This window comes from Chelonia mydas, chromosome 8 (assembly GCF_015237465.2).
Source record: "Chelonia mydas isolate rCheMyd1 chromosome 8, rCheMyd1.pri.v2, whole genome shotgun sequence".
NCBI classification, from domain to species: Eukaryota; Metazoa; Chordata; order Testudines; family Cheloniidae; genus Chelonia; species Chelonia mydas.
Window position 1 is genome coordinate 13,950,851 of NC_057854.1, and position 15,905 is coordinate 13,966,755.

A 15,905-nucleotide genomic window follows, 5' to 3' on the forward strand; every position below is an offset into this window, starting at 1 on the left:
GGCGGCCATGTGCTCAGGACAGAATAGAGAATTTGAACACAGAGTGGAATATCATACGACGAATGAATGAAGATTTGACTTCAACTTCTTTTTTATCATTACTAGTGGCTCGATCCGATCTTTATGCTATCTTTCCTGGGCTGAAAGAAGTAGGAATTAATCTCTTGCTACTCCCAGTCACAACAGCTACAGTTGAGCATTCTTTTTCATCATTGAATAGAATTTTGTGTTTTGAAAGAAGTTGCCTTCTGCCTGATCGTGTGAATGAACTAATGAGCATATCAATTGAAGGAATAGAAGTACGAGATACACAAGAAGCCACCAAAGATGAATGCATTGCATTCAAGAAGTTCATTAACAGAGCTGTGCAAAATTATAACAAGAAACCAAGAAGGAGGTAGATGTAGTGCTTCATAGAAGGCTTGAGTAGCCAACTTTAATTTGTGTGATAATTTTAAAATCTAATAAAATGGTCATGAAACATTTTTCAGTTTTTACTTTGGTGCCATACAACCCACCTTCACCCTCACGGTCTCACCCCACATCGGCCCTGACCCCCCCGACCCTTAAATTTGAACAACCCCCCCGCCCTAATTTCAATTCCTGGGGAAAACACTGAGTCATGCTATCCTTGTTGTCAAGGCTGCAAGGGAAGACTGGTATTTGGACGTCATCGTTCTTTCCAAGTCCCGTAATTTGGCTTTCAAATCTGTCTCTACTTGGCTAACATGGAGATTTGTTTTCTTAAGCTGGTTGTTCACAATATCATTGTTGCTCAGTTCCCCTTCCAGCTGAGCCTTCATGCGCTCATGCAGGTATTGGATGCCCCTCTTCAACTGCTGGGCTTCTTGGAGGCTAACCTGGTGTTTCCTCCGATGAATGCCATGCTTGTTTGCCAGTGTGTGGACTCGTTCACTCATCTTAGCCACAATCAAGTGGCTGCGATTCTTCATGACGAGTACTTTCTGTCTACCCTCTAGGCACTGGATTTGTTCCTGTTGCTCGGCCGGTTTCGGTAGAAAAACCTGCATTTGGGTCTGCAAATTACTCACCTGTTCAGTAAGACTATCAGAGCCATTGTCACCCCCATGAACCTTTGACTTTCTCTAAGTCTTTGTCCCAGTTCCCCCAACCTGGGTACCCTGCTGCCTATCAGAGCTCTTCAGGCTCCTATATTAAGCTACTTGAGCTCCTCACACACTCATCCTCTGTGGCCGAGGACTGAGTCAGGGCAGCCCAGGCAAGCGGGGAAAAGTCTAAAACCCATGGCCAACCCTATCCCTGAAGCTTGCCCCCTGGCCCAAGCATCTGGGGCTAGCCCAGGAGTGCAATCTCATATATTTCCATAATGACAGTCCCTCAGTCCAAAGTTCTTGTAGGTCAGCATTTTATAACATGCCTTTCTTCCCCATATTTAAAGCAAATTACCCACAGAATACCACTCTTCATGGCCCAAAACTGTGTTCCTTTAGTCCCCTGTCCCCAGGTTGCCTCCTTTGTTCAGCTTCTGCAGCTGCCTGAGTCCCAATGTCCTTAATAGTCCAGACCTCCCCATGAATCTCAGAGCCCCATGTCAGCCACCAATTCAGATAATCTCTGGTTGCCCAGGGGCAGACCCAACTGGTGTGCCCCTCTTGCCAACAGTCCGCACACCTGATTGGCAGGAACATATGTCCCCAGTCCCCCTCCTTTTTGATGGTCATGCAGAGGTGGCCTGTCCCATCCCTACTGCAGCCACTAGGCTCCCTGCCAAGCCCTGGGATGAGAACTTGTGGGGTCATTGCAATTTCTCCACCTGTCTGGGAGGTCAGACATCTCACAGCCCCAGATAGCATAGGCACCTCTCTGCCTTCTCAGCCCTTCTTGATGGGAGAGGGATTTTCAGTCCCTATTCAGGTGCTGCATGTAAAGGTAGAGGCAGCCCCCGAGCACATCCTTGTGGCACTATGTGGTGGTGCAGATGTGTCCCTCCCCTTCATTTCCCCACTGGAGCAGCAGATTTACTTTAATCGGCCAGGGCAAGGAAAGACTGACGCATTAGCAAAATGCCATATCCCCTTTTTAATCCGGTTTCAGGACAGGAATAAATGAAAAAAAACAACCCAGTTCATTAGGATACTGGTTCAGGGCTCCTACATTTACAGTCCACACCCAAGTCTCTGAATTGGGTTAGGGTGTCTACTGGTGCCTGGCGTCTACTCCCCTCTCTCTTGCTCCACTTTCTCTTTATATGGCTCAGCCTCTAGGCAGAAAAAGGCCTCCTTGATTATCCCCAGGGTGCAGGCGTTAAAGGGATACTGTACATTTCCCCTGACCCCTCTACATTCTTTCACATTATTATATTATTAATTATTATTATTATTTGTACTGTGGTAGCACTTAGGGGTCCCAATCAGAAATCAGGGCCCCAAAGGATACAAAAATATAACCAATAGACAGTCCTTGCTCCAAGGAGTCTACTATCCAAGTACAAAACAAGAGACAACAGGTGGATACAGACAAGCCGACAGAGGGGAGTGACAAGCACAGTTCTTATATTCCTCATGTATTGACTTTGTTTCCCACAGTAAACATTGCGAGGGATTGATCAAATAACACAGGGAAACAATGAAAGCGGGCTAATTACTGAGCAAGATGTCCAATGTTAGAATAAAGTGGAAAAGTTGTATTGTCGTGGAAGACATTTCTTCCTGCCTACTAACTCCAGGATTCCAGAGGAATGCAATCCCTCAGCAATATTTATAGGCAGCACTCAGAAGAAAGATGGTCCTAAACCAAGCCCCTATATCCCAATAACCCCTAAACATCAACAAATCAGTATCTAGCTCCAAAAAAGAACTTTGCAGCTTAGCCTATCTTTAAATCATACTATACAGAGCAGTTCTGAACTATGAATGGAAAATCTCTGTCATAGCCTTTCTTATCACAGCATATTCAGCTCAGTAATAGAATCCAAAATGTCTCTAGCACTTCCTTACATTTTTCAGATCATATTAACCAAAGCAAAGATGAATATGGTGGAAAATAGAAGTGACTAATATTAAAGATGCCTTACCCAATTGAAATCTGTTAAATTAAAAAACAAAACAAAAGACAGGATGGTATGCGGGACATAATGCAATAGGTACTAGATGTTAAATTATGTGTTAGAGCAATAGCAGAGAGGAAGGAGTTCAGATTCTGGGACAGAGTCTCTTTGTTAAAACATGTATGTCAAAAGGCATGAGCAAATATAGTAAAGGCAAAATTAGGGAACAATTTTGGCAGTTACTGTGTTGAAGTTATCTTGAACTTTTAGCTCATAAAATGTGTTGAGTTATGTTTCTAGAAGTTAAGTTTTAAACTCTCCTTTGCTACTGCTATAGAACAGTGCATGCATCCGAATCAACTACCAACTTGATTACATCCACATTACATGGCTTTTTTCATCATAAGGTCACTGTGAGATTCAATCACTTCAGTCAAATGGCTTTTTAGAGAGAAAGAGAGAATCGCCTATTGATCCCTAAAAGAGGCCGTGGCTATGCTGCTATTTCATTAAACGCTTTCACGTGAACTTCAAATGTGTGTGTGGAATCCCTTCCCACAGGGGTAGAAGGTTGTATTTGTTAATGGCTCTGTAACATTCTCTACATATCATTCTATGCTTATCTTCCCACACGCTGACCTTCTTGTCCCTGGAAGTGCTTACTTCTTTTCTTTTTTATGAAGTTTCTCAGGAAATATGTCTTCCAGTTGATGCCGAGAAAGACAAAACTCAGTAAGAACACGTGTCTTGACTTTATCAGCTTCTCTAAGAGACACTTAGATTGAAATCCATCTCCCCTCCTTTTATTTTCTTGTCCCTTATAACCATGCAGATACACAATATGGTGGATTTCTTTGTATGCTTGGAGAAAACAATAGAAGAGTTAGGCTTTTGTTTAATTTGCAGGATTGAACTTCACATAGCAAGGGGTGATATGACTTGTCTTCCTTCCAGAAACGACATCACCAGCTGGCAATTTAAACCAGATCCATCAATACTTGTCCAATTACTGTAACTTTCATTCCTAATATTTACCATAGAATGAACTTAAAATTAATAAAGGATTGGGAAGGTATACATGCTATCATTATATTTGACTTTAAGGACCTGATACAAAGTCCATAGAAAGATTCCCACCAACTTCAACAGGTTTTGGTTTAAGCTCTTAGTTTGGTGCAAGAATACTTACATTATGAAGTATATGTAAAAATTGCATGCCAACTATTTAAGAGATGAGCTGAGAATTTTGCTTATTATAGTGAGACACATGTTTCAAAGAAAGAAATCTTTAGTAAAGCACAGTTGAATTGGAAACTAAATCGCTGTAGCTTCTCATCAGGGGCAAGTTAATGATGAAAACTAGAAAGGCCTGCAGTCTTTACTTGGCAAAGCTCCCTGTGTCACGGTGGTCTACCTTTATAAGAAGCTGTTATGTATTTATTATTACTAAGCTATCTCTAATCATAGGTATTTGAAGTCTCTAAAGGGAAGATGAGCTGTCAAAACTAGCAGGGCAAAGAAAGGTTTGTTTTTGCCATTCCCTTAAGGATTTTTTGTTTAGAGGAATAGGAGAGTGGAGTTGCATTTCTATGCCTCAGTAAGAACCTGAAGATATTATCCTTTAATAACTAATTCCTTCTCTACACTGGAAATTCTTTTCTGTGCATACATGCATGTATATGCTTCAAGAGGAATACAGAATTGGTCCTCGGTATGCTAATAAATAAATTACACAACAAGCAAAGAGTTACGTTGGTCTCAACTATGCTGATTCTAGAAATAATTTTAAAAACTAGCTCGGTTCTCAAACTGAGTGAATAATTGATAAGTAATAATTTATTCATCAAGCTTCATCTCTATGTCTTATAAAGTGTTCAAGAGGAGATCTCGAAATTATTCTCGACATTTTCCCCTTTTACATAAATAGCTCGTGAACAGTTGGTTGTGAATATTCATTATTCAAACTTTGAAATCTGCACGATGTGGGCCAATAATATAAATGATGTCATATTATTTCTGTTCTTTGATGACTTACGTAACTAAGCAGTAGAGCGTGAAATTTGAATATTATAATTTGATATGCGAAGGGTCCTCTGCCTGGGGTTTCCTCATCCATCCCACCATTCCTATAATGATAAATGATGTGGGGGTCTCGGCTATATGGGAGATGGGTCCTGGTACAGCAGGGGGGATCCCCAATACGAAAAGGTTGAGAATCACTGTGGTACATCAACTCAATCTGATTGTTTTTTAAACATTCTGGCTTAAAATTCACATTTCATGTGAATTTATCTCTGTAAAACTCAATTTCTCAGTTGATCATAGAAAGCCAACTTAAAAAAAATTTCATGAACAGGGTCAAATCAACACTTGTTTACGAATTCAAAGGACTATACGTGGGGGAATATTTGCTTCCATTGTCTCAGTGTTAATAGGTACCTACCCATTTGCTAGCTGTATGCTAGGAGAGAGGTCTGAAGTTTTTCAGAATTATTACAGTTGCTTGGAATCAAAATGAGAAACTCAAAGGCAAAAAGCTGGAGGCTTGGTACAAAATGAGGAGCTCCCATCAAAATAGCAGGAAAAGACATTTGTCCTTTAAAACAAAAATTGAAGGCTTCTAAGGAAAAAACGGCAGATTAACCTTAAAATAATAGGTATTAAGAAACTGAAGGGAGTAACCTTTAAGGCATGTCTTCAAAATGAATCCCTGAAGTCTTGAATCTGAATACCAGCGGGGAAGAGAAAGAGCCTTGAAATGAGAAAACATTACTCTGGCAAGTCATCAGAGCCGACAAAAGAATTTAAAAGTTTTGAGCTAGAATACTTCCTTTCTGTGATAAAATCAGAAACCTAAAAGCAGCAGGGAGAGCAAGTGGGCAAAAGAGAATATCAAGGGGAAATAAATCTCTTATTTTAAATTTATTATGTGGTGCAGCCACAGAGGAAAAGATTAAATTCAATTTACTCTGAGTGGGTAACAGTACAGTATATTATCTATTGCTTTATATCCTGCTATCCTTAAAGTTTTCAGTGAAACACAGCTTCACAATTTCTTTTTGTACAACTATCTCTAAACTTTCAGGACGGTGAGTTGTGTACTATTTACCAGGGAACCACGAATGTTCAGAATAGCCATCTGTAAAATCAGGACAATGACACTTCCCTGATTCACAAATAAATGGATGAACTCATGGAAGACAAAGTAGCCTAACGGCTAGCACGCTGCACTGGGACTTAGGAGACCTAGGTTCTACTTGTGGCGTGGCCACTCTGTGCCTCAGTTTCCCCTTCTGTATAATGAGGATAATGATGCCTACCTCCTTTGTAATGCACTTTGTGATCTACTGATGAAAAGTGCTAATATAAAAACTAACTAACTTTGTGAAGCAGGTAATGCAGCCATGGGAACGGGGTCACCATAACAGAAACAATCAAAATGTTTACATTTGTGTGCTTTACTTTATAATTACATTCTGCAGCATTTTTCCTGAGTCTAGAAAGCATTCATAGGTTGCAAGTTCTGCTTCTGTGATTAACATTAAAGCTTAATAATTAGCAAACCCCACAAATTAGCATAACTATGAGATCTTAACAAAAAGATTATAACCCCTGAATATTCAAAGACACAGCTCACTATGGATGCATTACAGGAGGCTCAATCCTCCTGCACCAAAGCACCTCCTGCTTCCTAAAGCTGGACTCACCCATAACTGATTTTTATAGTGAATTCCTGGACTCTGAAGAGAATGAGAGTTTTGCCATACACTTCAATAGGGCCAGGATTTCATCTTTAGTTACGAGAAAGCCACGCTGCCAACCCCAACAAAGATCAGTCCTGCCTCCCCACAAAAGTCAGAGCCTTGGTTGCAAAAATCATGAGATTCTAAAAATAATAATTTTTTCTGCCTTCTGTTTTTGAGCCTTTAACTGTCACATTTTCAAGCTTCTTTCCACAACCACAAGGTTGAGACACTTGAAAGAAAGAAAGAAAGAAAGAAAGAAAGAAAGAAAGAAAGAAAGAAAGAAAGAAAGAAAGAAAGAAAGAAAGAAAGAAAGAAAGAAAGAAAGTTGAAAATGCAGGAGCTGGAGCTTTAAGAAAAACACTAAACATCATGAGACTAGAGATGAACTAATGCAAGCTGGCAACATCAAGACAGAGAGGTGGAGATATAGAGCTCCAGCATATTGCCCAGTTTTGTGGTGAACACATACTCAAAAAAATTGTGTTATGTTCACATTGAAAAATACACTTTTTAATGGTACAACAGCAGCTACCTCCATCCCCCAGCAGAGAAAGAGGACCCCAAGGAGACTCCTTATATATTATTCCTGATGGAATTCTGTGCCCCAAAATTAAAAATTCTGTGCCAAAAAATTAAAAATTCTGCGCACTATATTTTAAAACTCTACAAAATTCTGCATATTTTATTTGTGAAAATAACACAATATAATCATATAATTTTCAATTATTTTGGTAATTTATTTCAAAATACCTGTCAGCAAGTATGTCTGTAACAATACAGACAACAAAAAAGATTTAGGAAATGTATTTTGGCAAATAGATTCCTTGCTAGACATATTAGTACATCTATATGGCTTCACAGAGCAGATGGCAATACTAATATTTCCATGCATGTCAAGCACAGAAGACTTTAAGCGTATATTTACACAGTGAAGAAAAACCTGCAACTGACCCGTGCCAGCCGACTCTGGCTTGCAGGGCTCAGGCTGTGAGGCTGCTCCATTGCTGTGCAGACTTCCGGCCTCAGACTACAGCCAGAGCGCTGGGCCCTTCCCACCCTGCAGGGTCCTAGGGCCTGCGCTCCATCCCCAGTCCAGAAGTCTACACAGCAATGAAATAGCCCAAGCCCCTTGAGCCCGAGTTGGCTGGCACTGTACAGTCACTGGACTAGAAGTGAAAGGGTTACAGACAATAGATTAGAAGGGCAATGGGAATGGAGGCCCCAGCACAGCAGTGGGGAGCCCAGGCCACTGGCTGCCCAGAGGGAGAAGGGGCCACCCTGCAGCCCCTCCCCTCCAGGACACGGACACGGCGGTGAGGCTGCCCCCAACCCTGACACTGCGCGAGGGCTGGGCCTGCCCCAGAAACACCCCAAGGCCCTGGCCTTCCATGCTGGGCACACCGCGATAGTGAGTGAGAGGGACAGTCTCACACACATGCCCAGCCCTGATCCCCAATCCAGGTATGGGGCATGCAGGCTCAGCCAAGCAGGATCCAGGTGTGGGGTGAGAGGGTTCTGTGTGGGGCAATATGGATGTAGGAGGCTCACTGGGGGGGGGGTCCAGTGTAGGGGGATCTGGATGCACAGGAGCTTGTTTGGGGGGTTCCAGGTGCAGGGGGAGTTGGAGTCTGTGGGGGGGGCAGTCCAGCTGAAGGCGACTGGGGCTCAGCGGGATGATCTGGGTGTGGGTGGGGATGGTGCTCGACAGGGGAATTTGGGTGCAGGTGGCTCTTCCTGGGGGTCTGGGTGATTAGGACTTGGTAGGATGGGGGTGCAGGTGCAGCTGGTTGGGGCTCAGTAACTTCTAGGTCTGGAGCATTTAGGGTTCCCATTTTCGAGCTTTTCTCTACAAATATGAGAGCTAGAAGCTTGTTTTACTTTTAAAATGAAAGCTGAGATTCTCAGATAACCACCTGATTCCAGAAGCTGGAGCTTTAGCAATCAACCATCAAGAGTGGATTGGCAATACACACATGCATGCCTGCCCACCCTTTCTCTCAATGCCTGCAACAAATTCATCCATGCTTCCTCACCCCATGTATCCACTAACTTGCCAGAGAATGTTACAACCCCTCCAGTGATTAGAGGCGGTTTTGGGTTAAGCTCCCTTTCTACAGAAAGGTAATGAGAATGGAGTTAGTTTAGAAGTTGCATGCTGAGCAGCCTGCAGGCTGAGTGTTTCTCAGCTGTAGCTCCAGTTGCCCTGTTTCACCCGCTTCTGGCTGGAATAGAAACAGGCACTGAGATAAGCAAATAGGGGAGGAGCTGAAGAGCCAACTGGAGACTGAGCTGTTGCCTAACTGGCTCGGCTTTGCAAGAACCCCGTTTCTCCAGATACACAAACTTACCCACATCCCAGTATGGAACTTTGGGGCACCCCACTGTTAAGCTTTTGCCATACTGAACATTACCCATATCCTACCCTCTTTTCCAGTTTCTAACCCATGAAAATGCTTTATTTTTCATTCACAGGCAAAATCATTGTCAATGTACTGGGGTGAGATTATCCCAGGTGCTCAGATGACACAGTCACAAACATGGGATGATGGACAGAGTAGATTAGACAGATTAGCTCTCTTTTTATGCAGTCTTCTGACAGTTAATTAATTAGCTAATCATTTGGTGTTTACTACCACAACTCATCTGATCTGTGCCATCAGGATATTTGATAGGGTTGAGTGGCTGTACAGAATTTGCACAAAATAATCCATCACTTCATAGAGGGCCATGCATTCATTAACTGGGCTAATTGATGCCAATCCAGACATCTGTGCTCAGCACCTTAAAAAAAGAAAAAGATAAACATTGGTTTCCTGAAATGTTGATGATGAAGAACTTGTCCTGAGGTTACTCAGTCCCAGGTCCCATGTTCCAAATCAGCCATTCAGAAAGAGAGAGCCAGACAGGCAAACTTATCAAACGAGTTGATACATTTCTTTTGGGGAGAGTGGGGCATGTCTCCTGGAATGACTATTTTTAGAAGGACACTTCCCCCTCATTTCCAACTTCCCAAAAGCTGAGAGAGAAACTTCAAAAAAAATAAGAAGTTGGAGATTGAAATGAGAGTCCCATTAGACAAATGGAAGCTATTCGGGGAATTTCTTAGCTGGAGATTCATTTCTTTTAATGTAATCCTGAGTGATACGGATGCTTGAATTCCCCATGTATTATCTTTCATTGAAAAAATATGGAAGGGAAAGTTGTTATTCTCTATTTCAGGGATTCAAACTTTTGAACAATAATGTTTCTGATTAGAAAACATTATAATTATAAATGGCAATTATAAATGAGCAATTACTTTTTCTTTATCTGCTTTGGAAAGTATTACTGAGTTATTTCATGAGATTACTGAACTAGGTAATCTGAGAAGGTTTGGTTGTCATGATGAAGAAAAGCTACATCATAAGAATATTTGATAGGTGGAAAGAATTAAAAGAGTCTGGTTAGTCACAGCAACATCTACTAAATATACAATAAGCTCAGGCAACTTTAAAAGGAGACAAAAAAGTGTACAGAGGACCAGGATATGCCCATAAAACGGAGTAGATATAAGGTTGTTATAATGAATTTAGCAAGTGGACATGTAACGGAATAAAAATTATCATTCTCTAAAAATTTGTAACCAAGGGTAACAAAAAAAGAATTGGAGAGTGTGTTTCACTAGAAAAAGTTCCAGGGATGTTTTCTTGAAATGAGATAGTAATTATTTGTATTGTAGTAGTTTTTAGAGGCTCTGATTAAGGATCAGGGTCTCACAGTGTTAGGAGTTATACAACCAGTCATGAATTTTTAAAACAACACTGCAATTTGTCTGATCTCCTCTAAGTTTGTTCCATAGCAGAAGCCCTGCAACCAAGACGGCTTTATCCATAGCTCTCTCTCTCCTGCCTGCAAGGGGGTGCACTCAAAGAAACAAAGGAGAAGTAAGAGGTGCAGTTAGCCAAGTACCTGTGACAGTGCTGTAAAACCAGTGGGCCCTCCTGGTGTAAGGGAGGGAGAAATGTGCAAAGATAGGAAAAAAAGAAAAAGCAGAAATCATTCTAGAAACTCAGTTTTCATTTACTTTTTTAAACATGTTTGCAAACAAAGAAAGATTCACCCAATGTGAGTGTGGTACATTTGAGCACGACTGACAATGACAATATTTTCAGTGTACCATATAAATGGAAAACATACCGTCTGGCTATTTAAATCTAATCTGAAAGTCTAAATGATGGGAAACAGCTGCTAATGTTGTAAAGAACAGCTTTATCATTTTATCAGTTTGGTTTTTCTTGTATCCATTCTAGACACCCCCACAGTTCTGCCGACTTACTTTACAGAATCTTTCTCATCAAATGTGAATGTACTCATACTGTTCAGGTCCGTACAGAAGCTTTTCTTCTGGTTTGCAATTACTTATGAAGGCTGGTAGCCTTTAGTGGCCCAATAATACATTCCTTGTGTATCCAAACTGCCCTTTGATGTGGTGGTGCATAGAATGCAAGACCAGGCATTTAATCTTTAAATAGAAAAGATGCTGTCTACATTTAGATAGCTTATTATATTCCTAAACATCTAAAGAAATAATTGCATATGTAACAGGGCAAACTAAGGGCTGGAAAACAGCTTGGAATCCCTGAAATCTTGGTTCATTTTCAGAAGTTAAATCACACATTGTCCAACTGCATTGTCCTCTTCCATGTTCTGCTACCGACTGACAGTGTAACCTTGGGCAAATCACTTCTTCTGTCTGTGACGCCATTTCCTCTCCAAGCCTTTGGCTTTGCCTTTTCTATTTTGATTGCATGGTCTTTGGGGCAGTGATTGCCTCTCAGGTGCCCGTAAAGAGTCTAGCACAACGAGGCCATGATTCCTGCAGGGGCTACTGTAATGTACTTTTTTTTTTGGAGGATTATGAAATGTTCAGAGAAGTACTATTCCCGCCCCCTGCTAGACCTGAGCTAGCAGTCTTGTGTGAGAGGCTTTTCTGGCTGGAACCAGAAACAACCATCTTGAAAAATTCTATGAGAGAGGATTTTGAAGACTTTTCAAGTCCCATTTTACACACTCATCAGGTTGGGACATCCATCCTGATGGATGGTTGGGATCTTCAAAACACATTAAACCAGTCCTCATCTCCCATAGAATATCCAAGTCCTTATCTTCAAGGAGCTCCATAGCCTGGACCCAAGGCAACTAAAAGATCTATAGCTCCAGGATGAAAACCATGGTTGACAGCTATACTCCTCTGGTGCATGGGAACTTTCTACAACAAGGGTATGTTACCCGGGGTTCTTTCAACCCAAAGCTCTTGGTAACTTTACTCTGTGCGAGGTGGTGTCAGGAAATAAATCAAGGGAGACACGGCTGTCCGACCAATTGATGGCTGGAGCAAACAGGACAACACAAGAATGCTTTCACTTAAAGCTAAACTTTACTTAGTCTCAAGCACTTACACATGTCTGCAACAGGTTAATAAAACACCCCCAACCCTCAATAATTACCAAAGCTGAGTGTGGCTCTCGAATGGCACAGTGGCTGCCGGTGGGGAATACAAGATGTATCCAGAGGGAGAGTCCAGTCCTGAAGAGTCCCACTACCTCAAACTTTCCCCCTTATTTATACATTAGTAATAGAATGACATGTCCCTTAAAGAAAACTTGTCAAGCAAGCAATGATCAAGCAAGAGGTTCCTTCTGATTATTGATTAACCTGGTGTGGGTTTTTCCAGAGTTTGCAGCCTTGAGACCCTGTCTGACACATTCCTGAGGGCACATCCTGCTCTTCTAAGGTGCATGTATCAGCAACTTCAACACAATTCTTATCAAGAAGGATGCGGGATCAAGCTGCCCTTTCTGTGGCACCCAAAACCCCCTCCCTCCTGCCTTAGTCAAACTGAGGCTGTGACATGGCCAATTTACAGCCTGCTGACTTGGCTGCTTTTAGCAATAAGCCATCATGGTTTCAGGCACTTTACTGGTTTGCCAAAATCTCCCTGTACAAGTAAAGCTCATTTATGCAGGAAATGGAGCTGTCTCAGGACCTAGCCCAAGACTGTGGAATGAACTCTCCCAGAAACTAAGAACCTCACCATCTTCCAGGCTAAGTGGAGACCACATTTCTTTAACCTTGTCTTCTAACTTACAAACAGCGAAGTGTGTGCATGTGTAATGAAAAACATCCAACCACAAAACACCCCACTACATACATGTCTCTCCAAGGAGAACTAAACACATGATGGATGTTAGTCACATCGCTTAATGCATTATTAGATGGCATTAAGATACTATGGAGATGAACATCGTTCATGAACCTGTATAGAATAAAATAGACACACCCAACAACACACTTGGTTTCAATGAAATTCGAGCATCTAGTTTACTTATACTCCTTTGAAAATCCAAACTCTAATGAAAATCAGACTCCAGAACTTTTGAGGTTCAGCAATCACAAGTGAAAACAAGGGTAGAAACATTAAATTAACCCAAATGCCACAGTATTGTGCTCATTAAGCACTTCTCTGATTTGGGGAACTATAAGCTATTGCAGTTTTTTTACCCATCTTGACTCTTTATCTTAGGGGGAAATATTGTATGTTTCTCCACAGGATGAACAGAACACAAGCTCTCCATCTCGAAGACCTGAGTTCAGAAGGATATAATGGAAGTTTCACAATACCTTTTGCAAAGCATCTTAATACACATTAGCTAGACCATTTCTGCTTCTGAATTAATTCAAACTTCCTTTCACTATTGGTTATAATCTGTGAAATATGATGGTTTTTATGATTAAAGCACCATCATTCACAGGCCCAACTTAGGCCATTCATTTGGCAAGAAAACCTTTGTCAGGCAGAAGAGGATAATTTAGCCTCCAGAGTTGTTCAACTTTACACAGTTCTGGAATGTATAACACTTTTATTCCGCCAGCCAATCAAAATTCAGGATTATACTGTGCTGCTGATCTCTTATTTTTATCATATGCCTCATGTCCCCGAAAATTAAAAATGTTTTAAAAATACCCAGCCTGTAAAATTCTTTCATAAGCTGCAGCTGGGAGAAAATTTGCTGTTTACACAAAAGATATTATTCCAGAAGCTAAGTGGCAAAACAGAGGCCATCCACCATCCAGCTATGCACACAGACATAAGCATCTGTCATACGCACGGTTAGATTTCCAGAGTAAAAATGAAGGGGAGATTGAATGCCTCAGGGCACTGGTAACATGACATGGATTCATTTGTATAGGTCGGTGGCTCACACCCACCCCAGATCTGAAAAGGATGATGGTTTCTGACACCATCATCAGCTTTGTGAAATGAAATGGTGGTCTCAGTCCAGTTCTAAATACTAATAATTTAAACGAAAAAAAATCACCCACCATTACAGCTGGCAGCCTGTGTTGGCTAGTTTTAGAAGAAGGAATGAATTCATACGAACGGCCATACTGGGTCAGACCAAAGGTCCATCTAGCCCAGTACCCTGTCTTCCGACAGTGGCCAGTGCCAGGTGCCCCAAGGGAATGAACAGAACAGATAATCATCAAGTGATCCACCCCCTGTCGCCCATTCCCAGGTTCTGGCAAAACAACAAAAAAATTCACTTAGAGGATAAACTACCACCTCTTCAGGATCAAGCTAAGACACATCTTTGAGGGTAGTGCTGGGAAGCCTGCTAACACTACTGCTGCAGTACATGTTCTGGGGATACAAAGAAAAAAATTACCCCTAAATATTTGCTTTCATATTCAGTTCATGATTTTCAATATTGAATGCATCATTTCAATCAGGGAGTTCACTGCTTCCATATCTTAAACACAGTGATTCATAGCTGTATAATTTATAGTCAATGACGCTCCATGTTCTCTGCATAGCTTTATATTCTATTTTTTAAATCTCTACTATGCATCTTTTTTATGACGCTGATGAATTTTCACTTATTTCATTTTGTAATATATAGCTCTGCCACCAGTAATATGCCTGGGAACAAGATGATTACATCTCAAGAGGGTTTTTATTTTTCCTTTATATGCATAGTTTAATACACTGAAGATAAAATACAGTTTAAGCTGAAGAGGAAGAAAAAACACTTTATTAATAATTCTGGGCTCTCTCTTACAGCAAATCCTCTACTTGGAGAAAAGAAAAACCACAGTCAAATGTAGACAATTAGATGTAGAGGTCAGATTTTGACCGGATGAAATTGGCATGGCTATTTAGGCAGAGAGATTTCAGTAGAGTTGCTATAGCAATGAGAACTGTTTGTTAAAAACTAATGAGAGATTATGATAGAATTACAGATAACTGTAAATGGTCAAAGATGCTATGGGAATAGAAACCTCATGTGTTTCTGAGCAACACCCCTCAGAAAGCACACTGATCTCTCTGGAAGGTATTGTATTAATTTAAACATGTCTCCAGTAAGTTCACTGAACGAATGATCGCAATACCAAAACGAGCATCCTCTCAGTTACAAGGAGGTATTCATGAATTTTCTCCTTGGTGTGAAACACATTTTATTATTAAAAACTTATAAAAAACTTGGCAGGGTGCCAATCAAAGTGCTTCACAAAAGTTACTACCAGTGCTGGAAGTTAAGCCTCTGAAACCCTCACCAGAGCTATATGGTACTAAATAAATTTTACAGCTTGGTAAACTGAGTCAGAAAAGGTAAACAATTTATTCAAGACTCCAACAATGAATCAGCATCAGAGCAGGGAATAGACAGAACACAGAAACACACATTAAAATTCATGCGATGAGCATGAAAATAAATATTGAGCAAAACATGGGAAAGGAGGCCTGCCCTGCAGACGCCACTGTGTTTCACTAATGATAGAAAGCTGCAGTCATTCTCTTGTTTATGCCAGTATATGATTGATGGAGGAGCTCTGTGTTCATATGGGCCTTTGGACACTGCTCAAGTAGGAGTGTTCTCACTTTCAATGGTGAACTTAGAGAAAGAGGCTCCTTTTCAGTAGCTAGAGGAAGAGGAGTTCTCCCTATACACCAGCTACTCAATGATATTCTTAGAGGTCAATTAATTCCTAGCAGCAAAGGTTGCTAGGTAAAAAATAAATCAAATCAAATCAAATGCATGAAGCCATTCAGACTGGATGCTAGTTTCATTCTGAGGCGACTGTGAAAGGGC